This window comes from Alosa pseudoharengus, unplaced genomic scaffold (assembly GCF_046254945.1).
Source record: "Alosa pseudoharengus isolate Yale_2024_CS ecotype anadromous, Long Island Sound unplaced genomic scaffold, YU_APseudo_1.1 YU_APseudo_1.1_scf_23, whole genome shotgun sequence".
NCBI lineage: Eukaryota > Metazoa > Chordata > Actinopteri > Clupeiformes > Clupeidae > Alosa > Alosa pseudoharengus.
The window spans coordinates 10,116,672-10,141,309 of NW_027468685.1; the positions used below are offsets into that span (position 1 = coordinate 10,116,672).

The following is a 24,638-nucleotide window of genomic DNA, read 5'->3' on the forward strand; positions in this document are numbered from 1 at the left end:
GCAGGCAATCAGAACTGAGGCAGAGCAGAGTGGCGCAGCGGAAGCGTGCTGGGCCCATAACCCAGAGGTCGATGGATCGAAACCATCCTCTGCTAGGCCGAGTTTTTAGATGCCTCTCCTGCGCGTTGACGCGCGCCATTTCCCTCAGAGTCTGGGCCAGCGCTGACAACGGCGAGTGGAGGGGGCTTCGGAGTGGGGAACCTGTAGCCACTTCCACGTTTATATACACGTTCACTTGACTTAGTCTTGATCTTCCCGTCACTTTACACTGTCGTGTAAAATGCAAACACCTCTTCAAACAATCTTCTGACATGGAAACATTTCAAATCAGGAAATATAGCCATGCTCACCTGCCACAGTCAGTCTGGAGTGCTTTCTGCCAGCTCAGGGCCCGAGACCCGAAAATTCAACACAGTGGCTTTGTCCGGCTATCCCGACATTTAAAACATTCCTTTGATACCAGTGGAGCAAAGGCTCTGATGGAGCACAGCTGGTAAGCCCCAGTGGCCTAATGGATAAGGCACTGGCCTCCTAAGCCAGGGATTGTGGGTTTGAGTCCCATCTGGGGTGAGGCGGAGCAGAGTGGCGCAGCGGAAGCGTGCTGGGCCCATAACCCAGAGGTCGATGGAGCAAAACCATCCTCTGCTAGGCCGAGTTTTTAGATGCCTCTCCTGCGCGTTGATGCGCGTGATTTCCCTCAGAGTCTGGGCCAGCGCTGACAACGGCGAGTGGAGGGGGCTTCGGAGTGGGGAACCTGTAGCCACTTCCACGTTTATATACACGTTCACTTGACTTAGTCTTGATCTTCCCGTCACTTTACACTGTCGTGTAAAATGCAAACACCTCTTCAAACAATCTTCTGACATGGAAACATTTCAAATCAGGAAATATAGCCATGCTCACCTGCCACAGTCAGTCTGGAGTGCTTTCTGCCAGCTCAGGGCCCGAGACCCGAAAATTCAACACAGTGGCTTTGTCCGGCTATCCCGACATTTAAAACATTCCTTTGATACCAGTGGAGCAAAGGCTCTGATGGAGCGCAGCTGGTAAGCCCCAGTGGCCTAATGGATAAGGCACTGGCCTCCTAAGTAGAGGGTGACAATTTTTCGGGACTCCCGCGGGTCACGGTATTCCCGCGGGTTTCCCGCAGTACGGGAGTAAATTTCACTGTTGGTAACGTGATTGGGACGGGACAGGAAATAATAAACGGGAGCTGGCGGGAAGCCAGAGATTATTAACTTAAAAAATGACGCTGCAATGCAGTGAGTGCGCCCAAAGACGTGAGGCATTTCGTTTTAGAAAAGAGAACCAATTACAACCCACAATACGTTTGTTGTTGATTGGTAGCCTATCAGAGCAAGACAAGCAGCTGCCCTGTTCACAATCAATCAGCTTCAGCGATAGGCCCTAAGGCAAAATGGATGCAAAGAAACAGTTACAGGCGAAAGTATCAGCAAAGGACAACTCTATTCAATTGCACGAGCTGTCCGGGAAAGCGATTCTCGTTGAGTTTAATGTGTCATGCAATGTTGGGGCATGACACCTTGACGATCGCATTCCTCAATATATTTATCGCATAACCCTGGCGGAACACAAAAAATTGTTTTGTTTACTCATAGCAACGTTGCTATGCTTCGCTGGTTTAACGTGATGAGAACGGTGCAAACTTAACTGATGGGATGAGATCTAACTATGAAATGATTTAAGCATAGCCTACAGCAAAGTACTGTAAAATATGTAATTTTAATATAGCCCAAAATGATCGGCTATTAAAGAAAAGTTAGACAAGGCTTTCTGCCCTACCAAAATGTATGGTCACCGCACGCTACTGTAGCCTAACAGTCGGATAACTTTAGACATCAACATAGGGAGCGGGACGGGATTCGGGAGTCTTTCTCTCGGGATTTTGCGGGACAGAATTTTTTTGGGGGGGCTGTCACGTGATCGGGATATGACGGGAGTATTTGTGCGGGCTCGGGATGGGACGGGAGTGAAAATTGCTTCCCGTGTCACCCTCTACTCCTAAGCCAGGGATTGTGGGTTCGAGTCCCATCTGGGGTGAGGCGGAGCAGAGTGGCGCAGCGGAAGCGTGCTGGGCCCATAACCCAGAGGTCGATGGATCGAAACCATCCTCTGCTAGGCTAACCCTTTAGGTGCCACGATAGTAGAGCCGCACACATTTTGCCTTTCACAACCCACAGCCTGACACGGGAATGAAAACTACGACCGGCAGGCTTTCACTGGGGAACGTGCAGCCATTTCCGTATCCGACTACGCACCTCCTTTGACTTGTCCTGATCATCTCATCTGCATTTTCTCAAATCTGCCTTGCAATCCAATCAAACTGCAAGGAGAGCACTGGAGCTAATGGAAATGAGCAGGCAATCAGAACTGAGGCAGAGCAGAGTGGCGCAGCGGAAGCGTGCTGGGCCCATAACCCAGAGGTCGATGGATCGAAACCATCCTCTGCTAGGCCCAGTTTTTAGATGCCTCTCCTGCGCGTTGACGCGCGCCATTTCCCTCAGAGTCTGGGCCAGCGCTGACAACGGCGAGTGGAGGGGGCTTCGGAGTGGGGAACCTGTAGCCACTTCCACGTTTATATACACGTTCACTTGACTTAGTCTTGATCTTCCCGTCACTTTACACTGTCGTGTAAAATGCAAACACCTCTTCAAACAATCTTCTGACATGGAAACATTTCAAATCAGGAAATATAGCCATGCTCACCTGCCACAGTCAGTCTGGAGTGCTTTCTGCCAGCTCAGGGCCCGAGACCCGAAAATTCAACACAGTGGCTTTGTCCGGCTATCCCGACATTTAAAACATTCCTTTGATACCAGTGGAGCAAAGGCTCTGATGGAGCGCAGCTGGTAAGCCCCAGTGGCCTAATGGATAAGGCACTGGCCTCCTAAGCCAGGGATTGTGGGTTCGAGTCCCATCTGGGGTGAGGCGGAGCAGAGTGGCGCAGCGGAAGCGTGCTGGGCCCATAACCCAGAGGTCGATGGAGCAAAACCATCCTCTGCTAGGCCGAGTTTTTAGATGCCTCTCCTGCGCGTTGACGCGCGCCATTTCCCTCAGAGTCTGGGCCAGCGCTGACAACGGCGAGTGGAGGGGGCTTCGGAGTGGGGAACCTGTAGCCACTTCCACGTTTATATACACGTTCACTTGACTTAGTCTTGATCTTCCCGTCACTTTACACTGTCGTGTAAAATGCAAACACCGCTTCCGCTGCGCCACTCTGCTCCGCCTCACCCCAGATGGGACTCGAACCCACAATCCCTGGCTTAGGAGGCCAGTGCCTTATCCATTAGGCCACTGGGGCTAACCAGCTGTGCTCCATCAGAGGCTTTGCTCCACTGGTATCAAAGGAATGTTTTAAATGTCGGGATAGCCGGACAAAGCCACTGTGTTGAATTTTCGGGTCTCGGGCCCTGAGCTGGCAGAAAGCACTCCAGACTGACTGTGGCAGGTGAGCATGGCTATATTTCCTGATTTGAAATGTTTCCATGTCAGAAGATTGTTTGAAGAGGTGTTTGCATTTTACACGACAGTGTAAAGTGACGGGAAGATCAAGACTAAGTCAAGTGAACGTGTATATAAACGTGGAAGTGGCTACAGGTTCCCCACTCCGAAGCCCCCTCCACTCGCCGTTGTCAGCGCTGGCCCAGACTCTGAGGGAAATGGCGCGCGTCAACGCGCAGGAGAGGCATCTAAAAACTCAGCCTAGCAGAGGATGGTTTCGATCCATCGACCTCTGGGTTATGGGCCCAGCACGCTTCCGCTGCGCCACTCTGCTCTGCCTCAGTTCTGATTGCCTGCTCATTTCCATTAGCTCCAGTGCTCTCCTTGCAGTTTGATTGGATTGCAAGGCAGATTTGAGGAAATGCAGATGAGATGATCAGGACAAGTCAAAGGAGGTGCGTAGTCGGATACGGAAATGGCTGCACGTTCCCCAGTGAAAGCCTGCCGGTCGTAGTTTTCATTCCCGTGTCAGGCTGTGGGTTGCGAAAGGCAAAATGTGTGCAGCTCTACTATCGTGGCACCTAAAGGGTTAGCCTAGCAGAGGATGGTTTCGATCCATCGACCTCTGGGTTATGGGCCCAGCACGCTTCCGCTGCGCCACTCTGCTCCGCCTCACCCCAGATGGGACTGGAACCCACAATCCCTGGCTTAGGAGGCCAGTGCCTTATCCATTAGGCCACTGGGGCTTACCAGCTGCGCTCCATCAGAGTCTTTGCTCCACTCAAAGGAATTGCTACAGGTTCCCCACTCCGAAGCCCCCTCCACTCGCCGTTGTCAGCGCTGGCCCAGACTCTGAGGGAAATGGCGCGCGTCAACGCGCAGGAGAGGCATCTAAAAACTCGGCCTAGCAGAGGATGGTTTCGATCCATCGACCTCTGGGTTATGGGCCCAGCACTCTTCCGCTGCGCCACTCTGCTCTGCCTCAGTTCTGATTGCCTGCTCATTTCCATTAGCTCCAGTGCTCTCCTTGCAGTTTGATTGGATTGCAAGGCAGATTTGAGAAAATGCAGATGAGATGATCAGGTCAAGTCAAAGGAGGTGCGTAGTCGGATACGGAAATGGCTGCACGTTCCCCAGTGAAAGCCTGCCGGTCGTAGTTTTCATTCCCGTGACAGGCTGTGGGTTGTGAAAGGCAAAATGTGTGCGGCTCTACTATCGTGGCACCTAAAGGGTTAGCCTAGCAGAGGATGGTTTCGATCCATCGACCTCTGGGTTATGGGCGCAGCACACTTCCGCTGCGCCACTCTGCTCCGCCTCTTCCCAGATGGGACTCGAACCCACAATCCCTGGCTTAGGAGGCCAGTGCCTTATCCATTAGGCCACTGGGGCTTACCAGCTGCGCTCCATCAGAGCCTTTGCTCCACTGGTATCAAAGGAATGTTTTAAATGTCGGGATAGCCGGACAAAGCCACTGTGTTGAATTTTCGGGTCTCGGGCCCTGAGCTGGCAGAAAGCACTCCAGACTGACTGTGGCAGGTGAGCATGGCTATATTTCCTGATTTGAAATGTTTCCATGTCAGAAGATTGTTTGAAGAGGTGTTTGCATTTTACACGACAGTGTAAAGTGACGGGAAGATCAAGACTAAGTCAAGTGAACGTGTATATAAACGTGGAAGTGGCTACAGGTTCCCCACTCCGAAGCCCCCTCCACTCGCCGTTGTCAGCGCTGGCCCAGACTCTGAGGGAAATGGCGCGCGTCAACGCGCAGGAGAGGCATCTAAAAACTGGGCCTAGCAGAGGATGGTTTCGATCCATCGACCTCTGGGTTATGGGCCCAGCACGCTTCCGCTGCGCCACTCTGCTCCGCCTCACCCCAGATGGGACTCAAACCCACAATCCCTGGCTTAAGGAGGCCAGTGCCTTATCCATTAGGCCACTGGGGCTTACCAGCTGCGCTCCATCAGAGCCTTTGCTCCACTGGTATCAAAGGAATGTTTTAAATGTCGGGATAGCCGGACAAAGCCACTGTGTTGAATTTTCGGGTCTCGGGCCCTGAGCTGGCAGAAAGCACTCCAGACTGACTGTGGCAGGTGAGCATGGCTATATTTCCTGATTTGAAATGTTTCCATGTCAGAAGATTGTTTGAAGAGGTGTTTGCATTTTACACGACAGTGTAAAGTGACAGGAAGATCAAGACTAAGTCAAGTGAACGTGTATATAAACGTGGAAGTGGCTACAGGTTCCCCACTCCGAAGCCCCCTCCACTCGCCGTTGTCAGCGCTGGCCCAGACTCTGAGGGAAATGGCGCGCGTCAACGCGCAGGAGAGGCATCTAAAAACTGGGCCTAGCAGAGGATGGTTTCGATCCATCGACCTCTGGGTTATGGGCCCAGCACGCTTCCGCTGCGCCACTCTGCTCCGCCTCACCCCAGATGGGACTCAAACCCACAATCCCTGGCTTAAGGAGGCCAGTGCCTTATCCATTAGGCCACTGGGGCTTACCAGCTGCGCTCCATCAGAGCCTTTGCTCCACTGGTATCAAAGGAATGTTTTAAATGTCGGGATAGCCGGACAAAGCCACTGTGTTGAATTTTCGGGTCTCGGGCCCTGAGCTGGCAGAAAGCACTCCAGACTGACTGTGGCAGGTGAGCATGGCTATATTTCCTGATTTGAAATGTTTCCATGTCAGAAGATTGTTTGAAGAGGTGTTTGCATTTTACACGACAGTGTAAAGTGACGGGAAGATCAAGACTAAGTCAAGTGAACGTGTATATAAACGTGGAAGTGGCTACAGGTTCCCCACTCCGAAGCCCCCTCCACTCGCCGTTGTCAGCGCTGGCCCAGACTCTGAGGGAAATGGCGCGCGTCAACGCGCAGGAGAGGCATCTAAAAACTGGGCCTAGCAGAGGATGGTTTCGATCCATCGACCTCTGGGTTATGGGCCCAGCACGCTTCCGCTGCGCCACTGTGCTCTGCCTCAGTTCTGATTGCCTGCTCATTTCCATTAGCTCCAGTGCTCTCCTTGCAGTTTGATTGGATTGCAAGGCAGATTTGAGAAAATGCAGATGAGATGATCAGGACAAGTCAAAGGAGGTGCGTAGTCGGATACGGAAATGGCTGCACGTTCCCCAGTGAAAGCCTGCCGGTCGTAGTTTTCATTCCCGTGTCAGGCTGTGGGTTGTGAAAGGCAAAATGTGTGCGGCTCTACTATCGTGGCACCTAAAGGGTTAGCCTAGCAGAGGATGGTTTCGATCCATCGACCTCTGGGTTATGGGCCCAGCACGCTTCCGCTGCGCCACTCTGCTCCGCCTCTTCCCAGATGGGACTCGAACCCACAATCCCTGGCTTAGGAGGCCAGTGCCTTATCCATTAGGCCACTGGGGCTTACCAGCTGCGCTCCATCAGAGCCTTTGCTCCACTGGTATCAAAGGAATGTTTTAAATGTCGGGATAGCCGGACAAAGCCACTGTGTTGAATTTTCGGGTCTCGGGCCCTGAGCTGGCAGAAAGCACTCCAGACTGACTGTGGCAGGTGAGCATGGCTATATTTCCTGATTTGAAATGTTTCCATGTCAGAAGATTGTTTGAAGAGGTGTTTGCATTTTACACGACAGTGTAAAGTGACGGGAAGATCAAGACTAAGTCAAGTGAACGTGTATATAAACGTGGAAGTGGCTACAGGTTCCCCACTCCGAAGCCCCCTCCACTCGCCGTTGTCAGCGCTGGCCCAGACTCTGAGGGAAATGGCGCGCGTCAACGCGCAGGAGAGGCATCTAAAAACTCGGCCTAGCAGAGGATGGTTTCGATCCATCGACCTCTGGGTTATGGGCCCAGCACGCTTCCGCTGCGCCACTCTGCTCCGCCTCACCCCAGATGGGACTCAAACCCACAATCCCTGGCTTAAGGAGGCCAGTGCCTTATCCATTAGGCCACTGGGGCTTACCAGCTGCGCTCCATCAGAGCCTTTGCTCCACTGGTATCAAAGGAATGTTTTAAATGTCGGGATAGCCGGACAAAGCCACTGTGTTGAATTTTCGGGTCTCGGGCCCTGAGCTGGCAGAAAGCACTCCAGACTGACTGTGGCAGGTGAGCATGGCTATATTTCCTGATTTGAAATGTTTCCATGTCAGAAGATTGTTTGAAGAGGTGTTTGCATTTTACACGACAGTGTAAAGTGACAGGAAGATCAAGACTAAGTCAAGTGAACGTGTATATAAACGTGGAAGTGGCTACAGGTTCCCCACTCCGAAGCCCCCTCCACTCGCCGTTGTCAGCGCTGGCCCAGACTCTGAGGGAAATGGCGCGCGTCAACGCGCAGGAGAGGCATCTAAAAACTGGGCCTAGCAGAGGATGGTTTCGATCCATCGACCTCTGGGTTATGGGCCCAGCACGCTTCCGCTGCGCCACTCTGCTCCGCCTCACCCCAGATGGGACTCAAACCCACAATCCCTGGCTTAAGGAGGCCAGTGCCTTATCCATTAGGCCACTGGGGCTTACCAGCTGCGCTCCATCAGAGCCTTTGCTCCACTGGTATCAAAGGAATGTTTTAAATGTCGGGATAGCCGGACAAAGCCACTGTGTTGAATTTTCGGGTCTCGGGCCCTGAGCTGGCAGAAAGCACTCCAGACTGACTGTGGCAGGTGAGCATGGCTATATTTCCTGATTTGAAATGTTTCCATGTCAGAAGATTGTTTGAAGAGGTGTTTGCATTTTACACGACAGTGTAAAGTGACGGGAAGATCAAGACTAAGTCAAGTGAACGTGTATATAAACGTGGAAGTGGCTACAGGTTCCCCACTCCGAAGCCCCCTCCACTCGCCGTTGTCAGCGCTGGCCCAGACTCTGAGGGAAATGGCGCGCGTCAACGCGCAGGAGAGGCATCTAAAAACTGGGCCTAGCAGAGGATGGTTTCGATCCATCGACCTCTGGGTTATGGGCCCAGCACGCTTCCGCTGCGCCACTCTGCTCTGCCTCAGTTCTGATTGCCTGCTCATTTCCATTAGCTCCAGTGCTCTCCTTGCAGTTTGATTGGATTGCAAGGCAGATTTGAGAAAATGCAGATGAGATGATCAGGACAAGTCAAAGGAGGTGCGTAGTCGGATACGGAAATGGCTGCACGTTCCCCAGTGAAAGCCTGCCGGTCGTAGTTTTCATTCCCGTGTCAGGCTGTGGGTTGTGAAAGGCAAAATGTGTGCGGCTCTACTATCGTGGCACCTAAAGGGTTAGCCTAGCAGAGGATGGTTTCGATCCATCGACCTCTGGGTTATGGGCCCAGCACGCTTCCGCTGCGCCACTCTGCTCCGCCTCTTCCCAGATGGGACTCGAACCCACAATCCCTGGCTTAGGAGGCCAGTGCCTTATCCATTAGGCCACTGGGGCTTACCAGCTGCGCTCCATCAGAGCCTTTGCTCCACTGGTATCAAAGGAATGTTTTAAATGTCGGGATAGCCGGACAAAGCCACTGTGTTGAATTTTCGGGTCTCGGGCCCTGAGCTGGCAGAAAGCACTCCAGACTGACTGTGGCAGGTGAGCATGGCTATATTTCCTGATTTGAAATGTTTCCATGTCAGAAGATTGTTTGAAGAGGTGTTTGCATTTTACACGACAGTGTAAAGTGACGGGAAGATCAAGACTAAGTCAAGTGAACGTGTATATAAACATGGAAGTGGCTACAGGTTCCCCACTCCGAAGCCCCCTCCACTCGCCGTTGTCAGCGCTGGCCCAGACTCTGAGGGAAATGGCGCGCGTCAACGCGCAGGAGAGGCATCTAAAAACTCGGCCTAGCAGAGGATGGTTTCGATCCATCGACCTCTGGGTTATGGGCCCAGCACGCTTCCGCTGCGCCACTCTGCTCTGTCTCAGTTCTGATTGCCTGCTCATTTCCATTAGCTCCAGTGCTCTCCTTGCAGTTTGATTGGATTGCAAGGCAGATTTGAGAAAATGCAGATGAGATGATCAGGACAAGTCAAAGGAGGTGCGTAGTCGGATACGGAAATGGCTGCACGTTCCCCAGTGAAAGCCTGCCGGTCGTAGTTTTCATTCCCGTGTCAGGCTGTGGGTTGCGAAAGGCAAAATGTGTGCGGCTCTACTATCGTGGCACCTAAAGGGTTAGCCTAGCAGAGGATGGTTTCGATCCATCGACCTCTGGGTTATGGGCCCAGCACGCTTCCGCTGCGCCACTCTGCTCCGCCTCACCCCAGATGGGACTGGAACCCACAATCCCTGGCTTAGGAGGCCAGTGCCTTATCCATTAGGCCACTGGGGCTTACCAGCTGCGCTCCATCAGAGTCTTTGCTCCACTCAAAGGAATTGCTACAGGTTCCCCACTCCGAAGCCCCCTCCACTCGCCGTTGTCAGCGCTGGCCCAGACTCTGAGGGAAATGGCGCGCGTCAACGCGCAGGAGAGGCATCTAAAAACTCAGCCTAGCAGAGGATGGTTTCGATCCATCGACCTCTGGGTTATGGGCCCAGCACGCTTCCGCTGCGCCACTCTGCTCTGCCTCAGTTCTGATTGCCTGCTCATTTCCATTAGCTCCAGTGCTCTCCTTGCAGTTTGATTGGATTGCAAGGCAGATTTGAGAAAATGCAGATGAGATGATCAGGTCAAGTCAAAGGAGGTGCGTAGTCGGATACGGAAATGGCTGCACGTTCCCCAGTGAAAGCCTGCCGGTCGTAGTTTTCATTCCCGTGTCAGGCTGTGGGTTGTGAAAGGCAAAATGTGTGCGGCTCTACTATCGTGGCACCTAAAGGGTTAGCCTAGCAGAGGATGGTTTCGATCCATCGACCTCTGGGTTATGGGCGCAGCACGCTTCCGCTGCGCCACTCTGCTCCGCCTCTTCCCAGATGGGACTCGAACCCACAATCCCTGGCTTAGGAGGCCAGTGCCTTATCCATTAGGCCACTGGGGCTTACCAGCTGCGCTCCATCAGAGCCTTTGCTCCACTGGTATCAAAGGAATGTTTTAAATGTCGGGATAGCCGGACAAAGCCACTGTGTTGAATTTTCGGGTCTCGGGCCCTGAGCTGGCAGAAAGCACTCCAGACTGACTGTGGCAGGTGAGCATGGCTATATTTCCTGATTTGAAATGTTTCCATGTCAGAAGATTGTTTGAAGAGGTGTTTGCATTTTACACGACAGTGTAAAGTGACGGGAAGATCAAGACTAAGTCAAGTGAACGTGTATATAAACGTGGAAGTGGCTACAGGTTCCCCACTCCGAAGCCCCCTCCACTCGCCGTTGTCAGCGCTGGCCCAGACTCTGAGGGAAATGGCGCGCGTCAACGCGCAGGAGAGGCATCTAAAAACTGGGCCTAGCAGAGGATGGTTTCGATCCATCGACCTCTGGGTTATGGGCCCAGCACGCTTCCGCTGCGCCACTCTGCTCTGCCTCAGTTCTGATTGCCTGCTCATTTCCATTAGCTCCAGTGCTCTCCTTGCAGTTTGATTGGATTGCAAGGCAGATTTGAGAAAATGCAGATGAGATGATCAGGACAAGTCAAAGGAGGTGCGTAGTCGGATACGGAAATGGCTGCACGTTCCCCAGTGAAAGCCTGCCGGTCGTAGTTTTCATTCCCGTGTCAGGCTGTGGGTTGTGAAAGGCAAAATGTGTGCGGCTCTACTATCGTGGCACCTAAAGGGTTAGCCTAGCAGAGGATGGTTTCGATCCATCGACCTCTGGGTTATGGGCCCAGCACGCTTCCGCTGCGCCACTCTGCTCCGCCTCACCCCAGATGGGACTCGAACCCACAATCCCTGGCTTAGGAGGCCAGTGCCTTATCCATTAGGCCACTGGGGCTTACCAGCTGCGCTCCATCAGAGCCTTTGCTCCACTGGTATCAAAGGAATGTTTTAAATGTCGGGATAGCCGGACAAAGCCACTGTGTTGAATTTTCGGGTCTCGGGCCCTGAGCTGGCAGAAAGCACTCCAGACTGACTGTGGCAGGTGAGCATGGCTATATTTCCTGATTTGAACTGTTTCCATGTCAGAAGATTGTTTGAAGAGGTGTTTGCATTTTACACGACAGTGTAAAGTGACGGGAAGATCAAGACTAAGTCAAGTGAACGTGTATATAAACGTGGAAGTGGCTACAGGTTCCCCACTCCGAAGCCCCCTCCACTCGCCGTTGTCAGCGCTGGCCCAGACTCTGAGGGAAATGGCGCGCGTCAACGCGCAGGAGAGGCATCTAAAAACTCGGCCTAGCAGTGGATGGTTTCGATCCATCGACCTCTGGGTTATGGGCCCAGCACGCTTCCGCTGCGCCACTCTGCTCTGCCTCAGTTCTGATTGCCTGCTCATTTCCATTAGCTCCAGTGCTCTCCTTGCAGTTTGATTGGATTGCAAGGCAGATTTGAGAAAATGCAGATGAGATGATCAGGAGAAGTCAAAGGAGGAGCGTAGTCGGATACGGAAATGGCTGCACGTTCCCCAGTGAAAGCCTGCCGGTCGTAGTTTTCATTCCCGTGTCAGGGTGTGGGTCGTGAAAGGCTAAATGTGTGCGGCTCTACTATCGTGGCACCTAAAGGGTTAGCCTAGCAGAGGATGGTTTCGATCCATCGACCTCTGGGTTATGGGCCTAGCATGCTTCCGCTGCGCCACTCTGCTCCGCCTCAACCCAGATGGGACTCGAACCCACAATCCCTGGCTTAGGAGGCCAGTGCCTTATCCATTAGGCCACTGGGGCTTACCAGCTGCGCTCCATCAGAGCCTTTGCTCCACTCAAAGGAATTGCTACAGGTTCCCCACTCCGAAGCCCCCTCCACTCGCCGTTGTCAGCGCTGGCCCAGACTCTGAGGGAAATGGCGCGCGTCAACGCGCAGGAGAGGCATCTAAAAACTCGGCCTAGCAGAGGATGGTTTCGATCCATCGACCTCTGGGTTATGGGCCCAGCACGCTTCCGCTGCGCCACTCTGCTCTGCCTCAGTTCTGATTGCCTGCTCATTTCCATTAGCTCCAGTGCTCTCCTTGCAGTTTGATTGGATTGCAAGGCAGATTTGAGAAAATGCAGATGAGATGATCAGGAGAAGTCAAAGGAGGAGCGTAGTCGGATACGGAAATGGCTGCACGTTCCCCAGTGAAAGCCTGCCGGTCGTAGTTTTCATTCCCGTGTCAGGGTGTGGGTCGTGAAAGGCTAAATGTGTGCGGCTCTACTATCGTGGCACCTAAAGGGTTAGCCTAGCAGAGGATGGTTTCGATCCATCGACCTCTGGGTTATGGGCCTAGCATGCTTCCGCTGCGCCACTCTGCTCCGCCTCAACCCAGATGGGACTCGAACCCACAATCCCTGGCTTAGGAGGCCAGTGCCTTATCCATTAGGCCACTGGGGCTTACCAGCTGCGCTCCATCAGAGCCTTTGCTCCACTGGTATCAAAGGAATGTTTTAAATGTCGGGATAGCCGGACAAAGCCACTGTGTTGAATTTTCGGGTCTCGGGCCCTGAGCTGGCAGAAAGCACTCCAGACTGACTGTGGCAGGTGAGCATGGCTATATTTCCTGATTTGAAATGTTTCCATGTCAGAAGATTGTTTGAAGAGGTGTTTGCATTTTACACGACAGTGTAAAGTGACGGGAAGATCAAGACTAAGTCAAGTGAACGTGTATATAAACGTGGAAGTGGCTACAGGTTCCCCACTCCGAAGCCCCCTCCACTCGCCGTTGTCAGCGCTGGCCCAGACTCTGAGGGAAATGGCGCGCGTCAACGCGCAGGAGAGGCATCTAAAAACTCGGCCTAGCAGAGGATGGTTTCGATCCATCGACCTCTGGGTTATGGGCCCAGCACGCTTCCGCTGCGCCACTCTGCTCTGTCTCAGTTCTGATTGCCTGCTCATTTCCATTAGCTCCAGTGCTCTCCTTGCAGTTTGATTGGATTGCAAGGCAGATTTGAGAAAATGCAGATGAGATGATCAGGACAAGTCAAAGGAGGTGCGTAGTCGGATACGGAAATGGCTGCACGTTCCCCAGTGAAAGCCTGCCGGTCGTAGTTTTCATTCCCGTGTCAGGCTGTGGGTTGCGAAAGGCAAAATGTGTGCGGCTCTACTATCGTGGCACCTAAAGGGTTAGCCTAGCAGAGGATGGTTTCGATCCATCGACCTCTGGGTTATGGGCCCAGCACGCTTCCGCTGCGCCACTCTGCTCCGCCTCACCCCAGATGGGACTGGAACCCACAATCCCTGGCTTAGGAGGCCAGTGCCTTATCCATTAGGCCACTGGGGCTTACCAGCTGCGCTCCATCAGAGTCTTTGCTCCACTCAAAGGAATTGCTACAGGTTCCCCACTCCGAAGCCCCCTCCACTCGCCGTTGTCAGCGCTGGCCCAGACTCTGAGGGAAATGGCGCGCGTCAACGCGCAGGAGAGGCATCTAAAAACTCGGCCTAGCAGAGGATGGTTTCGATCCATCGACCTCTGGGTTATTGGCCCAGCACGCTTCCGCTGCGCCACTCTGCTCTGCCTCAGTTCTGATTGCCTGCTCATTTCCATTAGCTCCAGTGCTCTCCTTGCAGTTTGATTGGATTGCAAGGCAGATTTGAGAAAATGCAGATGAGATGATCAGGTCAAGTCAAAGGAGGTGCGTAGTCGGATACGGAAATGGCTGCACGTTCCCCAGTGAAAGCCTGCCGGTCGTAGTTTTCATTCCCGTGTCAGGCTGTGGGTTGTGAAAGGCAAAATGTGTGCGGCTCTACTATCGTGGCACCTAAAGGGTTAGCCTAGCAGAGGATGGTTTCGATCCATCGACCTCTGGGTTATGGGCGCAGCACGCTTCCGCTGCGCCACTCTGCTCCGCCTCTTCCCAGATGGGACTTGAACCCACAATCCCTGGCTTAGGAGGCCAGTGCCTTATCCATTAGGCCACTGGGGCTTACCAGCTGCGCTCCATCAGAGCCTTTGCTCCACTGGTATCAAAGGAATGTTTTAAATGTCGGGATAGCCGGACAAAGCCACTGTGTTGAATTTTCGGGTCTCGGGCCCTGAGCTGGCAGAAAGCACTCCAGACTGACTGTGGCAGGTGAGCATGGCTATATTTCCTGATTTGAAATGTTTCCATGTCAGAAGATTGTTTGAAGAGGTGTTTGCATTTTACACGACAGTGTAAAGTGACGGGAAGATCAAGACTAAGTCAAGTGAACGTGTATATAAACGTGGAAGTGGCTACAGGTTCCCCACTTCGAAGCCCCCTCCACTCGCCGTTGTCAGCGCTGGCCCAGACTCTGAGGGAAATGGTGCGCGTCAACGCGCAGGAGAGGCATCTAAAAACTCGGCCTAGCAGAGGATGGTTTCGATCCATCGACCTCTGGGTTATGGGCCCAGCACGCTTCCGCTGCGCCACTCTGCTCTGCCTCAGTTCTGATTGCCTGCTCATTTCCATTAGCTCCAGTGCTCTCCTTGCAGTTTGATTGGATTGCAAGGCAGATTTGAGAAAATGCAGATGAGATGATCAGGACAAGTCAAAGGAGGTGCGTAGTCGGATACGGAAATGGCTGCACGTTCCCCAGTGAAAGCCTGCCGGTCGTAGTTTTCATTCCCGTGTCAGGCTGTGGGTTGTGGAAGGCAAAATGTGTGCGGCTCTACTATCGTGGCACCTAAAGGGTTAGCCTAGCAGAGGATGGTTTCGATCCATCGACCTCTGGGTTATGGGCCCAGCACGCTTCCGCTGCGCCACTCTGCTCCGCCTCACCCCAGATGGGACTCGAACCCACAATCCCTGGCTTAGGAGGCCAGTGCCTTATCCATTAGGCCACTGGGGCTTAGCAGCTGTGCTCCATCAGAGCCTTTGCTCCACTGGTATCAAAGGAATGTTTTAAATGTCGGGATAGCCGGACAAAGCCACTGTGTTGAATTTTCGGGTCTCGGGCCCTGAGCTGGCAGAAAGCACTCCAGACTGACTGTGGCAGGTGAGCATGGCTATATTTCCTGATTTGAAATGTTTCCATGTCAGAAGATTGTTTGAAGAGGTGTTTGCATTTTACACGACAGTGTAAAGTGACGGGAAGATCAAGACTAAGTCAAGTGAACGTGTATATAAACGTGGAAGTGGCTACAGGTTCCCCACTCCGAAGCCCCAGTGAAAGCCTGCCGGTCGTAGTTTTCATTCCCGTGTCAGGCTGTGGGTTGTGAAAGGCAAAATGTGTGCGGCTCTACTATCGTGGCACCTAAAGGGTTAGCTTAGCAGAGGATGGTTTCGATCCATCGACCTCTGGGTTATGGGCCCAGCACGCTTCCGCTGCGCCACTCTCCTCCGCCTCACCCCAGATGGGACTCGAACCCACAATCCCTGGCTTAGGAGGCCAGTGCCTTATCCATTAGGCCACTGGGGCTTACCAGCTGCGCTCCATCAGAGCCTTTGCTCCACTGGTATCAAAGGAATGTTTTAAATGTCGGGATAGCCGGACAAAGCCACTGTGTTGAATTTTCGGGTCTCGGGCCGTGAGCTGGCAGAAAGCACTCCAGACTGACTGTGGCAGGTGAGCATGGCTATATTTTCCTGATTTGAAATGTTTCCATGTCAGAAGATTGTTTGAAGAGGTGTTTGCATTTTACACGACAGTGTAAAGTGACGGGAAGATCAAGACTAAGTCAAGTGAACGTGTATATAAACGTGGAAGTGGCTACAGGTTCCCCACTCCGAAGCCCCCTCCACTCGCCGTTGTCAGCGCTGGCCCAGACTCTGAGGGAAATGGCGCGCGTCAACGCGCAGGAGAGGCATCTAAAAACTCGGCCTAGCAGAGGATGGTTTCGATCCATCGACCTCTGGGTTATGGGCCCAGCACGCTTCCGCTGCGCCACTCTGCTCTGCCTCAGTTCTGATTGCCTGCTCATTTCCATTAGCTCCAGTGCTCTCCTTGCAGTTTGATTGGATTGCAAGGCAGATTTGAGAAAATGCAGATGAGATGATCAGGACAAGTCAAAGGAGGTGCGTAGTCGGATACGGAAATGGCTGCACGTTCCCGCCTTAGGGAAATGGGGGACATTCGGCACACCTCCCATATAGTCCGAAATGTTAACGGAGGACTTTTTTCGCCTATCCTTGCCGACGCCAGGGAAGCGCGGGAAAAATCCGGCGACTTGCGGATCGCTTCCACAAAAGTACAAGGACCGCGCGGATGTTTCGGCGTGTTTCTAGCGCCCTCGGTCGCCGAGCAATAAATTTCCAAAGTTTCGGCGGTATTTTCCCAAATGGCCCAGTTCCACGTTTCGCCACCAGGGGGAGGACATTCGGGAACCCTTTTGCCATTTGGGCACCCCTTGCCTCCCGGACATTTGGGAAGCTAAGGGACATTTAAGGAGCGCACCGGGGGGTTCCCAAATGTCCCGATTTTTCCCATATGTCCCGTTGGTGTATGCCGAATGTCCCGGGTATGCCAAATGTCCTGGGACATTTAGGAAACAAACTGCCACAAGGTGTAGGTTGGGGGGGCAGGGACTTTTAGGATACCTTGTGCAATATGGCACACATCTTTCAGGGCTCACAGCTCCTCACCAGTAGGGGCTAGCGACACCAAATTTTGCACAGGGACAACCCTGGGGGCCTAGTATGAGGTCACGGGGTCAAAGATTTTTTAAAACCCTCCTGGGGTCAAAGTTGCCGTTGGGAGTTTTCCAGCCAGGGCAGTGTTGGACTTGGTGCCAAGAAGGCCCTCTGCAAAAGTTGGTCCGGTGGGAGCAACTCTACCTTCGGAAGGTCTCTGGGACCCGAGCTCGGAATATGTTGTTCGGGGGTCCGGGACGGTCGCCCACGCGTTGGTTCTGAACTCCTGGCGTGCATCGTTTCGCCACGGGAGAAGGGACATTTGGCATACATTTGAATGGGATTTATCTGCAAGGGAAAGTGAATGGGAATGTATACCAAAATGTCCCTTTTTCAAGGCTCCATATCCCGTCGAGACTTGGCCCAAAGTCTTGCAAATTTGCACTGCCAGCCCGTCTCCTGTCCAGGGACGAGTGGTTCGAATGGCGGGACGCACGGACCTTCCAGAGGCAAACTCCGTCAGGGAACGTCTGACCGACACGAAACGCACGTCATCCGGTCCGCCTCGACCCGTTATATGACATAGTTGGAGCTCAAGCCGATCGGCCGATGTTTAGCGTGCTATTACTCTGAAAGGACATTTAGGAACCATTTTGGGACATTCGGCATACCATTTTGAAACAGTTGGACGTCACTAATTAGATGACGACGCATTTGGCTACCTAAAGAGAGTCATAGTTACTCCCGCCATTTGTGTGATTAGGGACATCTAGGAAAGGGGCACGTTCCAGAATGCAAGAGGACATCTTGGACATAAAACAGTTGGACATATTAATAAATGGACATATTTTTACTAAGGGACATATTGGAAATAAACAGTTTGACATATTAATGAATGGACATTGTTTACTAAGGGACATCTTGGACATAAAACAGTTGGACATGTGAAGACAGGGATATGAAAACTAAGGGACAATTATTGGGACATTAGGCATACCATTTTGGGACATTCGGCATACCATTTTGGGACATCTGGGAAACTAAGGGAAATTCGGCATACCATTTTGGGACATTAGGCATACCATTTGTTACCACAACAATTTGTGCTGCAGCTAGAGGGACGAAACTTTACACGCTTCATGGGGGTCATGGGCCGATGGTCTGACCTGAGTTTCAGCCTCCTAGCACCATGCTAACACCCACAATGCTATGTCTGAATTGTAAGTGGTCAACTTTTTGTATGTTTTTCCTGTGTGTTTTTTCTTGTGGGTGACTCAGAGACTCCAGCTTTGGAACATTTGTTGGGGGCCTTGAGGCGGTGCCTTGTGTCTTGGTCCCGACCCTCTAGCACCTAGCGTTAGCCAGCGGGAAGAGGGATACCTTGTACGTTTCAGGCCACTTATCTCCTTCTGACAATAACCCACCGACTCCCAACCTAGTCCACCTCGTTCGTAATATCCCGTTGTTAAACATATGTTGATTTCATATTGATCAGACCAAAGCAACTGTGATTTCTGATGGGCAATAACCAAGGGACATTTGGGAACCTAGCTGCATTTTGGGGTAGGTGGGGGGGGGCACATTGGAATATCCGGCACACATCTTTTAGGGCTCACAGCTCCTCCCCAGTAGGGGCTAGAGACACCAAATTTTGCACAGGTACAGCCCAGAAAGTAGCCCAAATGGCCCTCAAGAGACATTTGGCCCATCAGGTAGAACTCCCCATGTGTCCCAGAGCTCGCTGAGAGGTGATTTTAATCCCTTGCCCTCGAGATAAGAAGAACCAAGAACCCAGTTGTCAGAAGGTGTCCCGGATGTCTCCCTGAGCTTATTGTGGCTTTAGAGCTCCCCCGGGAGGATTTCAGGTGGTAACGCACAGTTTCCTATGTGTCCGAAGGTTTCCCCAAAGTCTGACCCAAATGGCAGTCGGTGTCCTATATGTCCGACAAAAGTGTCCCAAGTTCACCACATTGACATTGGGGCCACCTCGGGGACATACGGCACACGCGCCCATGTTATCGGAGGGACATTTGGGAAGACTTCCCTTACCCCAGTGAAAGCCTGCCGGTCGTAGTTTTCATTCCCGTGTCAGGCTGTGGGTTGTGAAAGGCAAAATGTGTGCGGCTCTACTATCGTGGCACCTAAAGGGTTAGCTTAGCAGAGGATGGTTTCGATCCATCGACCTCTGGGTTATGGGCCCAGCACGCTTCCGCTGCGCCACTCTGCTCCGCCTCACCCCAGATGGGACTCGAACCCACAATCCCTGGCTTAGGAGGCCAGTGCCTTATCCATTAGGCCACTGGGGCTTACCAGCTGCGCTCCATCAGAGCCTTTGCTCCACTGGTATCAAAGGAATGTTTTAAATGTCGGGATAGCCGGACAAAGCCACTGTGTTGAATTTTCGGGTCTCGGGCCCTGAGCTGGCAGAAAGCACTCCAGACTGACTGTGGCAGGTGAGCATGGCTATATTTCCTGATTTGAAATGTTTCCATGTCAGAAGATTGTTTGAAGAGGTGTTTGCATTTTACACGACAGTGTAAAGTGACGGGAAGATCAAGACTAAGTCAAGTGAACGTGTATATAAACGTGGAAGTGGCTACAGGTTCCCCACTCCGAAGCCCCCTCCACTCGCCGTTGTCAGCGCTGGCCCAGACTCTGAGGGAAATGGCGCGCGTCAACGCGCAGGAGAGGCATCTAAAAACTCGGCCTAGCAGAGGATGGTTTCGATCCATCGACCTCTGGGTTATGGGCCCAGCACGCTTCCGCTGCGCCACTCTGCTCTGCCTCAGTTCTGATTGCCTGCTCATTTCCATTAGCTCCAGTGCTCTCCTTGCAGTTTGATTGGATTGCAAGGCAGATTTGAGAAAATGCAGATGAGATGATCAGGACAAGTCAAAGGAGGTGCGTAGTCGGATACGGAAATGGCTGCACGTTCCCCAGTGAAAGCCTGCCGGTCGTAGTTTTCATTCCCGTGTCAGGCTGTGGGTTGTGAAAGGCAAAATGTGTGCGGCTCTACTATCGTGGCACCTAAAGGGTTAGCTTAGCAGAGGATGGTTTCGATCCATCGACCTCTGGGTTATGGGCCCAGCACGCTTCCGCTGCGCCACTCTGCTCCGCCTCACCCCAGATGGGACTCGAACCCACAATCCCTGGCTTAGGAGGCCAGTGCCTTATCCATTAGGCCACTGGGGCTTACCAGCTGCGCTCCATCAGAGCCTTTGCTCCACTGGTATCAAAGGAATGTTTTAAATGTCGGGATAGCCGGACAAAGCCACTGTGTTGAATTTTCGGGTCTCGGGCCCTGAGCTGGCAGAAAGCACTCCAGACTGACTGTGGCAGGTGAGCATGGCTATATTTCCTGATTTGAAATGTTTCCATGTCAGAAGATTGTTTGAAGAGGTGTTTGCATTTTACACGACAGTGTAAAGTGACGGGAAGATCGATCAAGACTAAGTCAAGTGAACGTGTATATAAACGTGGAAGTGGCTACAGGTTCCCCACTCCGAAGCCCCCTCCACTCGCCGTTGTCAGCGCTGGCCCAGACTCTGAGGGAAATGGCGCGCGTCAACGCGCAGGAGAGGCATCTAAAAACTGGGCCTAGCAGAGGATGGTTTCGATCCATCGACCTCTGGGTTATGGGCCCAGCACGCTTCCGCTGCGCCACTCTGCTCTGCCTCAGCTCTGATTGCCTGCTCATTTCCATTAGCTCCAGTGCTCTCCTTGCAGTTTGATTGGATTGCAAGGCAGATTTGAGAAAATGCAGATGAGATGATCGATCAGGACAAGTCAAAGGAGGTGCGTAGTCGGATACGGAAATGGCTGCACGTTCCCCAGTGAAAGCCTGCCGGTCGTAGTTTTCATTCCCGTGTCAGGCTGTGGGTTGTGAAAGGCAAAATGTGTGCGGCTCTACTATCGTGGCACCTAAAGGGTTAGCCTAGCAGAGGATGGTTTCGATCCATCGACCTCTGGGTTATGGGCCCAGCACGCTTCCGCTGCGCCACTCTGCTCCGCCTCACCCCAGATGGGACTCGAACCCACAATCCCTGGCTTAGGAGGCCAGTGCCTTATCCATTAGGCCACTGGGGCTTACCAGCTGCGCTCCATCAGAGCCTTTGCTCCACTGGTATCAAAGGAATGTTTTAAATGTCGGGATAGCCGGACAAAGCCACTGTGTTGAATTTTCGGGTCTCGGGCCCTGAGCTGGCAGAAAGCACTCCAGACTGACTGTGGCAGGTGAGCATGGCTATATTTCCTGATTTGAAATGTTTCCATGTCAGAAGATTGTTTGAAGAGGTGTTTGCATTTTACACGACAGTGTAAAGTGACGGGAAGATCAAGACTAAGTCAAGTGAACGTGTATATAAACGTGGAAGTGGCTACAGGTTCCCCACTCCGAAGCCCCCTCCACTCGCCGTTGTCAGCGCTGGCCCAGACTCTGAGGGAAATGGCGCGCGTCAACGCGCAGGAGAGGCATCTAAAAACTCGGCCTAGCAGAGGATGGTTTCGATCCATCGACCTCTGGGTTATGGGCCCAGCACGCTTCCGCTGCGCCACTCTGCTCTGCCTCAGTTCTGATTGCCTGCTCATTTCCATTAGCTCCAGTGCTCTCCTTGCAGTTTGATTGGATTGCAAGGCAGATTTGAGAAAATGCAGATGAGATGATCAGGACAAGTCAAAGGAGGTGCGTAGTCGGATACGGAAATGGCTGCACGTTCCCCAGTGAAAGCCTGCCGGTCGTAGTTTTCATTCCCGTGTCAGGCTGTGGGTCGTGAAAGGCAAAATGTGTGCGGCTCTACTATCGTGGCACCTAAAGGGTTAGCCTAGCAGAGGATGGTTTCGATCCATCGACCTCTGGGTTATGGGCCCAGCACGCTTCCGCTGCGCCACTCTGCTCCGCCTCAACCCAGATGGGACTCGAACCCACAATCCCTGGCTTAGGAGGCCAGTGCCTTATCCATTAGGCCACTGGGGCTTACCAGCTGCGCTCCATCAGAGCCTTTGCTCCACTGGTATCAAAGGAATGTTTTAAATGTCGGGATAGCCGGACAAAGCCACTGTGTTGAATTTTCGGGTCTCGGGCCCTGAGCTGGCAGAAAGCACTCCAGACTGACTGTGGCAGGTGAGCATGGCTATATTTCCTGATTTGAAATGTTTCCATGTCAGAAGATTGTTTGAAGAGGTGTTTGCATTTTACACGACAGTGTAAAGTGACGGGAAGATCAAGACTAAGTCAAGTGAACGTGTATATAAACGTGGAAGTGGCTACAGGTTCCCCACTCCGAAGCCCCCTCCACTCGCCGTTGTCAGCGCTGGCCCAGACTCTGAGGGAAATGGCGCGCGTCAACGCGCAGGAGAGGCATCTAAAAACTCGGCCTAGCAGTGGATGGTTTCGATCCATCGACCTCTGGGTTATGGGCCCAGCACGCTTCCGCTGCGCCACTCTGCTCTGCCTCAGTTCTGATTGCCTGCTCATTTCCATTAGCTCCAGTGCTCTCCTTGCAGTTTGATTGGATTGCAAGGCAGATTTGAGAAAATGCAGATGAGATGATCAGGACAAGTCAAAGGAGGAGCGTAGTCGGATACGGAAATGGCTGCACGTTCCCCAGTGAAAGCCTGCCGGTCGTAGTTTTCATTCCCGTGTCAGGGTGTGGGTCGTGAAAGGCTAAATGTGTGCGGCTCTACTATCGTGGCACCTAAAGGGTTAGCCTAGCAGAGGATGGTTTCGATCCATCGACCTCTGGGTTATGGGCCCAGCACGCTTCCGCTGCGCCACTCTGCTCCGCCTCAACCCAGATGGGACTCGAACCCACAATCCCTGGCTTAGGAGGCCAGTGCCTTATCCATTAGGCCACTGGGGCTTACCAGCTGCGCTCCATCAGAGCCTTTACTCCACTGGTATCAATGGAATCTTTTAAATGTCGGGATAGCCGGACAAAGCCACTGTGTTGAATTTTCGGGTCTCGGGCCCTGAGCTGGCAGAAAGCACTCCAGACTGACTGTGGCAGGTGAGCATGGCTATATTTCCTGATTTGAAATGTTTCCATGTCAGAAGATTGTTTGAAGAGGTGTTTGCATTTTACACGACAGTGTAAAGTGACGGGAAGATCAAGACTAAGTCAAGTAACGTGTATATAAACGTGGAAGTGGCTACAGGTTCCCCACTCCGAAGCCCCCTCCACTCGCCGTTGTCAGCGCTGGCCCAGACTCTGAGGGAAATGGCGCGCGTCAACGCGCAGGAGAGGCATCTAAAAACTGGGCCTAGCAGAGGATGGTTTCGATCCATCGACCTCTGGGATATGGGCCCAGCACGCTTCCGCTGCGCCACTCTGCTCTGCCTCAGTTCTGATTGCCTGCTCATTTCCATTAGCTCCAGTGCTCTCCTTGCAGTTTGATTGGATTGCAAGGCAGATTTGAGAAAATGCAGATGAGATGATCAGGACAAGTCAAAGGAGGAGCGTAGTCGGATACGGAAATGGCTGCACGTTCCCCAGTGAAAGCCTGCCGGTCGTAGTTTTCATTCCCGTGTCAGGCTGTGGGTTGTGAAAGGCAAAATGTGTGCGGCTCTACTATCGTGGCACCTAAAGGGTTAGCCTAGCAGAGGATGGTTTCGATCGATCCATCGACCTCTGGGTTATGGGCCCAGCACGCTTCCGCTGCGCCACTCTGCTCCGCCTCACCCCAGATGGGACTCGAACCCACAATCCCTGGCTTAGGAGGCCAGTGCCTTATCCATTAGGCCACTGGGGCTTACCAGCTGCGCTCCATCAGTGCCTTTGCTCCACTGGTATCAAAGGAATGTTTTAAATGTCGGGATAGCCGGACAAAGCCACTGTGTTGAATTTTCGGGTCTCGGGCCCTGAGCTGGCAGAAAGCACTCCAGACTGACTGTGGCAGGTGAGCATGGCTATATTTCCTGATTTGAAATGTTTCCATGTCAGAAGATTGTTTGAAGAGGTGTTTGCATTTTACACGACAGTGTAAAGTGACGGGAAGATCAAGACTAAGTCAAGTGAACGTGTATATAAACGTGGAAGTGGCTACAGGTTCCCCACTCCGAAGCCCCCTCCACTCGCCGTTGTCAGCGCTGGCCCAGACTCTGAGGGAAATGGCGCGCGTCAACGCGCAGGAGAGGCATCTAAAAACTCGGCCTAGCAGTGGATGGTTTCGATCCATCGACCTCTGGGTTATGGGCCCAGCACGCTTCCGCTGCGCCACTCTGCTCTGCCTCAGTTCTGATTACCTGCTCATTTCCATTAGCTCCAGTGCTCTCCTTGCAGTTTGATTGGATTGCAAGGCAGATTTGAGAAAATGCAGATGAGATGATCAGGACAAGTCAAAGGAGGAGCGTAGTCGGATACGGAAATGGCTGCACGTTCCCCAGTGAAAGCCTGCCGGTCGTAGTTTTCATTCCCGTGTCAGGGTGTGGGTCGTGAAAGGCTAAATGTGTGCGGCTCTACTATCGTGGCACCTAAAGGGTTAGCCTAGCAGAGGATGGTTTCGATCCATCGACCTCTGGGTTATGGGCCCAGCACGCTTCCGCTGCGCCACTCTGCTCCGCCTCAACCCAGATGGGACTCGAACCCACAATCCCTGGCTTAGGAGGCCAGTGCCTTATCCATTAGGCCACTGGGGCTTACCAGCTGCGCTCCATCAGAGCCTTTACTCCACTGGTATCAATGGAATCTTTTAAATGTCGGGATAGCCGGACAAAGCCACTGT

The 24,638-nt window shown here is 52.7% G+C and overlaps 53 non-coding genes across 53 annotated transcripts; 2 read left to right on the forward strand and 51 right to left on the reverse strand.

Annotated features, from left to right (window-relative positions):
- Nucleotides 1-497: 497 nt before the first annotated feature.
- Nucleotides 498-570, forward strand: trnar-ccu (transfer RNA arginine (anticodon CCU)). The gene has a single exon. It is a non-coding gene; the product is annotated as a tRNA-Arg (tRNA).
- A 2,304-nt stretch (nucleotides 571-2,874) lies between these two features.
- Nucleotides 2,875-2,947, forward strand: trnar-ccu (transfer RNA arginine (anticodon CCU)). Its single transcript has one exon. It is a non-coding gene; the product is annotated as a tRNA-Arg (tRNA).
- A 302-nt stretch (nucleotides 2,948-3,249) lies between these two features.
- Nucleotides 3,250-3,322, reverse strand: trnar-ccu (transfer RNA arginine (anticodon CCU)). Its single transcript has one exon. It is a non-coding gene; the product is annotated as a tRNA-Arg (tRNA).
- Nucleotides 3,323-3,724: 402 nt separating this feature from the next.
- Nucleotides 3,725-3,796, reverse strand: trnam-cau (transfer RNA methionine (anticodon CAU)). Its single transcript has one exon. It is a non-coding gene; the product is annotated as a tRNA-Met (tRNA).
- Nucleotides 3,797-4,057: 261 nt separating this feature from the next.
- On the reverse strand, nucleotides 4,058-4,129 carry trnam-cau (transfer RNA methionine (anticodon CAU)). Its single transcript has one exon. It is a non-coding gene; the product is annotated as a tRNA-Met (tRNA).
- A 6-nt stretch (nucleotides 4,130-4,135) lies between these two features.
- Nucleotides 4,136-4,208, reverse strand: trnar-ccu (transfer RNA arginine (anticodon CCU)). Its single transcript has one exon. It is a non-coding gene; the product is annotated as a tRNA-Arg (tRNA).
- Nucleotides 4,209-4,773: 565 nt separating this feature from the next.
- trnar-ccu (transfer RNA arginine (anticodon CCU)) lies at nucleotides 4,774-4,851 on the reverse strand. Its single transcript has one exon. It is a non-coding gene; the product is annotated as a tRNA-Arg (tRNA).
- Nucleotides 4,852-5,253: 402 nt separating this feature from the next.
- On the reverse strand, nucleotides 5,254-5,325 carry trnam-cau (transfer RNA methionine (anticodon CAU)). Its single transcript has one exon. It is a non-coding gene; the product is annotated as a tRNA-Met (tRNA).
- Nucleotides 5,326-5,807: 482 nt separating this feature from the next.
- Nucleotides 5,808-5,879, reverse strand: trnam-cau (transfer RNA methionine (anticodon CAU)). The gene has a single exon. It is a non-coding gene; the product is annotated as a tRNA-Met (tRNA).
- Nucleotides 5,880-6,694: 815 nt separating this feature from the next.
- trnam-cau (transfer RNA methionine (anticodon CAU)) lies at nucleotides 6,695-6,766 on the reverse strand. Its single transcript has one exon. It is a non-coding gene; the product is annotated as a tRNA-Met (tRNA).
- A 1-nt stretch (nucleotide 6,767) lies between these two features.
- trnar-ccu (transfer RNA arginine (anticodon CCU)) lies at nucleotides 6,768-6,845 on the reverse strand. The gene has a single exon. It is a non-coding gene; the product is annotated as a tRNA-Arg (tRNA).
- Nucleotides 6,846-7,247: 402 nt separating this feature from the next.
- Nucleotides 7,248-7,319, reverse strand: trnam-cau (transfer RNA methionine (anticodon CAU)). The gene has a single exon. It is a non-coding gene; the product is annotated as a tRNA-Met (tRNA).
- A 482-nt stretch (nucleotides 7,320-7,801) lies between these two features.
- trnam-cau (transfer RNA methionine (anticodon CAU)) lies at nucleotides 7,802-7,873 on the reverse strand. Its single transcript has one exon. It is a non-coding gene; the product is annotated as a tRNA-Met (tRNA).
- A 482-nt stretch (nucleotides 7,874-8,355) lies between these two features.
- On the reverse strand, nucleotides 8,356-8,427 carry trnam-cau (transfer RNA methionine (anticodon CAU)). The gene has a single exon. It is a non-coding gene; the product is annotated as a tRNA-Met (tRNA).
- Nucleotides 8,428-8,688: 261 nt separating this feature from the next.
- On the reverse strand, nucleotides 8,689-8,760 carry trnam-cau (transfer RNA methionine (anticodon CAU)). Its single transcript has one exon. It is a non-coding gene; the product is annotated as a tRNA-Met (tRNA).
- A 1-nt stretch (nucleotide 8,761) lies between these two features.
- Nucleotides 8,762-8,839, reverse strand: trnar-ccu (transfer RNA arginine (anticodon CCU)). Its single transcript has one exon. It is a non-coding gene; the product is annotated as a tRNA-Arg (tRNA).
- A 402-nt stretch (nucleotides 8,840-9,241) lies between these two features.
- trnam-cau (transfer RNA methionine (anticodon CAU)) lies at nucleotides 9,242-9,313 on the reverse strand. The gene has a single exon. It is a non-coding gene; the product is annotated as a tRNA-Met (tRNA).
- A 261-nt stretch (nucleotides 9,314-9,574) lies between these two features.
- trnam-cau (transfer RNA methionine (anticodon CAU)) lies at nucleotides 9,575-9,646 on the reverse strand. Its single transcript has one exon. It is a non-coding gene; the product is annotated as a tRNA-Met (tRNA).
- A 6-nt stretch (nucleotides 9,647-9,652) lies between these two features.
- Nucleotides 9,653-9,725, reverse strand: trnar-ccu (transfer RNA arginine (anticodon CCU)). Its single transcript has one exon. It is a non-coding gene; the product is annotated as a tRNA-Arg (tRNA).
- A 159-nt stretch (nucleotides 9,726-9,884) lies between these two features.
- On the reverse strand, nucleotides 9,885-9,956 carry trnam-cau (transfer RNA methionine (anticodon CAU)). Its single transcript has one exon. It is a non-coding gene; the product is annotated as a tRNA-Met (tRNA).
- A 334-nt stretch (nucleotides 9,957-10,290) lies between these two features.
- Nucleotides 10,291-10,368, reverse strand: trnar-ccu (transfer RNA arginine (anticodon CCU)). The gene has a single exon. It is a non-coding gene; the product is annotated as a tRNA-Arg (tRNA).
- A 402-nt stretch (nucleotides 10,369-10,770) lies between these two features.
- trnam-cau (transfer RNA methionine (anticodon CAU)) lies at nucleotides 10,771-10,842 on the reverse strand. Its single transcript has one exon. It is a non-coding gene; the product is annotated as a tRNA-Met (tRNA).
- Nucleotides 10,843-11,103: 261 nt separating this feature from the next.
- Nucleotides 11,104-11,175, reverse strand: trnam-cau (transfer RNA methionine (anticodon CAU)). The gene has a single exon. It is a non-coding gene; the product is annotated as a tRNA-Met (tRNA).
- Nucleotides 11,176-11,181: 6 nt separating this feature from the next.
- On the reverse strand, nucleotides 11,182-11,254 carry trnar-ccu (transfer RNA arginine (anticodon CCU)). The gene has a single exon. It is a non-coding gene; the product is annotated as a tRNA-Arg (tRNA).
- An 808-nt stretch (nucleotides 11,255-12,062) lies between these two features.
- On the reverse strand, nucleotides 12,063-12,140 carry trnar-ccu (transfer RNA arginine (anticodon CCU)). Its single transcript has one exon. It is a non-coding gene; the product is annotated as a tRNA-Arg (tRNA).
- Nucleotides 12,141-12,299: 159 nt separating this feature from the next.
- trnam-cau (transfer RNA methionine (anticodon CAU)) lies at nucleotides 12,300-12,371 on the reverse strand. Its single transcript has one exon. It is a non-coding gene; the product is annotated as a tRNA-Met (tRNA).
- Nucleotides 12,372-12,705: 334 nt separating this feature from the next.
- trnar-ccu (transfer RNA arginine (anticodon CCU)) lies at nucleotides 12,706-12,783 on the reverse strand. Its single transcript has one exon. It is a non-coding gene; the product is annotated as a tRNA-Arg (tRNA).
- A 402-nt stretch (nucleotides 12,784-13,185) lies between these two features.
- Nucleotides 13,186-13,257, reverse strand: trnam-cau (transfer RNA methionine (anticodon CAU)). The gene has a single exon. It is a non-coding gene; the product is annotated as a tRNA-Met (tRNA).
- A 261-nt stretch (nucleotides 13,258-13,518) lies between these two features.
- trnam-cau (transfer RNA methionine (anticodon CAU)) lies at nucleotides 13,519-13,590 on the reverse strand. The gene has a single exon. It is a non-coding gene; the product is annotated as a tRNA-Met (tRNA).
- Nucleotides 13,591-13,596: 6 nt separating this feature from the next.
- Nucleotides 13,597-13,669, reverse strand: trnar-ccu (transfer RNA arginine (anticodon CCU)). The gene has a single exon. It is a non-coding gene; the product is annotated as a tRNA-Arg (tRNA).
- A 159-nt stretch (nucleotides 13,670-13,828) lies between these two features.
- Nucleotides 13,829-13,900, reverse strand: trnai-aau (transfer RNA isoleucine (anticodon AAU)). The gene has a single exon. It is a non-coding gene; the product is annotated as a tRNA-Ile (tRNA).
- Nucleotides 13,901-14,234: 334 nt separating this feature from the next.
- Nucleotides 14,235-14,312, reverse strand: trnar-ccu (transfer RNA arginine (anticodon CCU)). Its single transcript has one exon. It is a non-coding gene; the product is annotated as a tRNA-Arg (tRNA).
- A 402-nt stretch (nucleotides 14,313-14,714) lies between these two features.
- trnam-cau (transfer RNA methionine (anticodon CAU)) lies at nucleotides 14,715-14,786 on the reverse strand. Its single transcript has one exon. It is a non-coding gene; the product is annotated as a tRNA-Met (tRNA).
- A 261-nt stretch (nucleotides 14,787-15,047) lies between these two features.
- Nucleotides 15,048-15,119, reverse strand: trnam-cau (transfer RNA methionine (anticodon CAU)). The gene has a single exon. It is a non-coding gene; the product is annotated as a tRNA-Met (tRNA).
- A 6-nt stretch (nucleotides 15,120-15,125) lies between these two features.
- On the reverse strand, nucleotides 15,126-15,198 carry trnar-ccu (transfer RNA arginine (anticodon CCU)). The gene has a single exon. It is a non-coding gene; the product is annotated as a tRNA-Arg (tRNA).
- A 497-nt stretch (nucleotides 15,199-15,695) lies between these two features.
- trnar-ccu (transfer RNA arginine (anticodon CCU)) lies at nucleotides 15,696-15,768 on the reverse strand. Its single transcript has one exon. It is a non-coding gene; the product is annotated as a tRNA-Arg (tRNA).
- A 403-nt stretch (nucleotides 15,769-16,171) lies between these two features.
- trnam-cau (transfer RNA methionine (anticodon CAU)) lies at nucleotides 16,172-16,243 on the reverse strand. The gene has a single exon. It is a non-coding gene; the product is annotated as a tRNA-Met (tRNA).
- A 2,831-nt stretch (nucleotides 16,244-19,074) lies between these two features.
- On the reverse strand, nucleotides 19,075-19,146 carry trnam-cau (transfer RNA methionine (anticodon CAU)). Its single transcript has one exon. It is a non-coding gene; the product is annotated as a tRNA-Met (tRNA).
- Nucleotides 19,147-19,152: 6 nt separating this feature from the next.
- On the reverse strand, nucleotides 19,153-19,225 carry trnar-ccu (transfer RNA arginine (anticodon CCU)). The gene has a single exon. It is a non-coding gene; the product is annotated as a tRNA-Arg (tRNA).
- A 402-nt stretch (nucleotides 19,226-19,627) lies between these two features.
- On the reverse strand, nucleotides 19,628-19,699 carry trnam-cau (transfer RNA methionine (anticodon CAU)). Its single transcript has one exon. It is a non-coding gene; the product is annotated as a tRNA-Met (tRNA).
- A 261-nt stretch (nucleotides 19,700-19,960) lies between these two features.
- trnam-cau (transfer RNA methionine (anticodon CAU)) lies at nucleotides 19,961-20,032 on the reverse strand. Its single transcript has one exon. It is a non-coding gene; the product is annotated as a tRNA-Met (tRNA).
- Nucleotides 20,033-20,038: 6 nt separating this feature from the next.
- trnar-ccu (transfer RNA arginine (anticodon CCU)) lies at nucleotides 20,039-20,111 on the reverse strand. Its single transcript has one exon. It is a non-coding gene; the product is annotated as a tRNA-Arg (tRNA).
- A 406-nt stretch (nucleotides 20,112-20,517) lies between these two features.
- Nucleotides 20,518-20,589, reverse strand: trnam-cau (transfer RNA methionine (anticodon CAU)). Its single transcript has one exon. It is a non-coding gene; the product is annotated as a tRNA-Met (tRNA).
- Nucleotides 20,590-20,854: 265 nt separating this feature from the next.
- trnam-cau (transfer RNA methionine (anticodon CAU)) lies at nucleotides 20,855-20,926 on the reverse strand. The gene has a single exon. It is a non-coding gene; the product is annotated as a tRNA-Met (tRNA).
- Nucleotides 20,927-20,932: 6 nt separating this feature from the next.
- trnar-ccu (transfer RNA arginine (anticodon CCU)) lies at nucleotides 20,933-21,005 on the reverse strand. Its single transcript has one exon. It is a non-coding gene; the product is annotated as a tRNA-Arg (tRNA).
- A 402-nt stretch (nucleotides 21,006-21,407) lies between these two features.
- On the reverse strand, nucleotides 21,408-21,479 carry trnam-cau (transfer RNA methionine (anticodon CAU)). The gene has a single exon. It is a non-coding gene; the product is annotated as a tRNA-Met (tRNA).
- A 261-nt stretch (nucleotides 21,480-21,740) lies between these two features.
- Nucleotides 21,741-21,812, reverse strand: trnam-cau (transfer RNA methionine (anticodon CAU)). Its single transcript has one exon. It is a non-coding gene; the product is annotated as a tRNA-Met (tRNA).
- Nucleotide 21,813: 1 nt separating this feature from the next.
- trnar-ccu (transfer RNA arginine (anticodon CCU)) lies at nucleotides 21,814-21,891 on the reverse strand. The gene has a single exon. It is a non-coding gene; the product is annotated as a tRNA-Arg (tRNA).
- Nucleotides 21,892-22,626: 735 nt separating this feature from the next.
- Nucleotides 22,627-22,698, reverse strand: trnam-cau (transfer RNA methionine (anticodon CAU)). The gene has a single exon. It is a non-coding gene; the product is annotated as a tRNA-Met (tRNA).
- A 1-nt stretch (nucleotide 22,699) lies between these two features.
- trnar-ccu (transfer RNA arginine (anticodon CCU)) lies at nucleotides 22,700-22,777 on the reverse strand. The gene has a single exon. It is a non-coding gene; the product is annotated as a tRNA-Arg (tRNA).
- Nucleotides 22,778-23,593: 816 nt separating this feature from the next.
- Nucleotides 23,594-23,666, reverse strand: trnar-ccu (transfer RNA arginine (anticodon CCU)). Its single transcript has one exon. It is a non-coding gene; the product is annotated as a tRNA-Arg (tRNA).
- Nucleotides 23,667-24,401: 735 nt separating this feature from the next.
- Nucleotides 24,402-24,473, reverse strand: trnam-cau (transfer RNA methionine (anticodon CAU)). The gene has a single exon. It is a non-coding gene; the product is annotated as a tRNA-Met (tRNA).
- Nucleotide 24,474: 1 nt separating this feature from the next.
- On the reverse strand, nucleotides 24,475-24,552 carry trnar-ccu (transfer RNA arginine (anticodon CCU)). Its single transcript has one exon. It is a non-coding gene; the product is annotated as a tRNA-Arg (tRNA).
- Nucleotides 24,553-24,638: the final 86 nt, after the last annotated feature.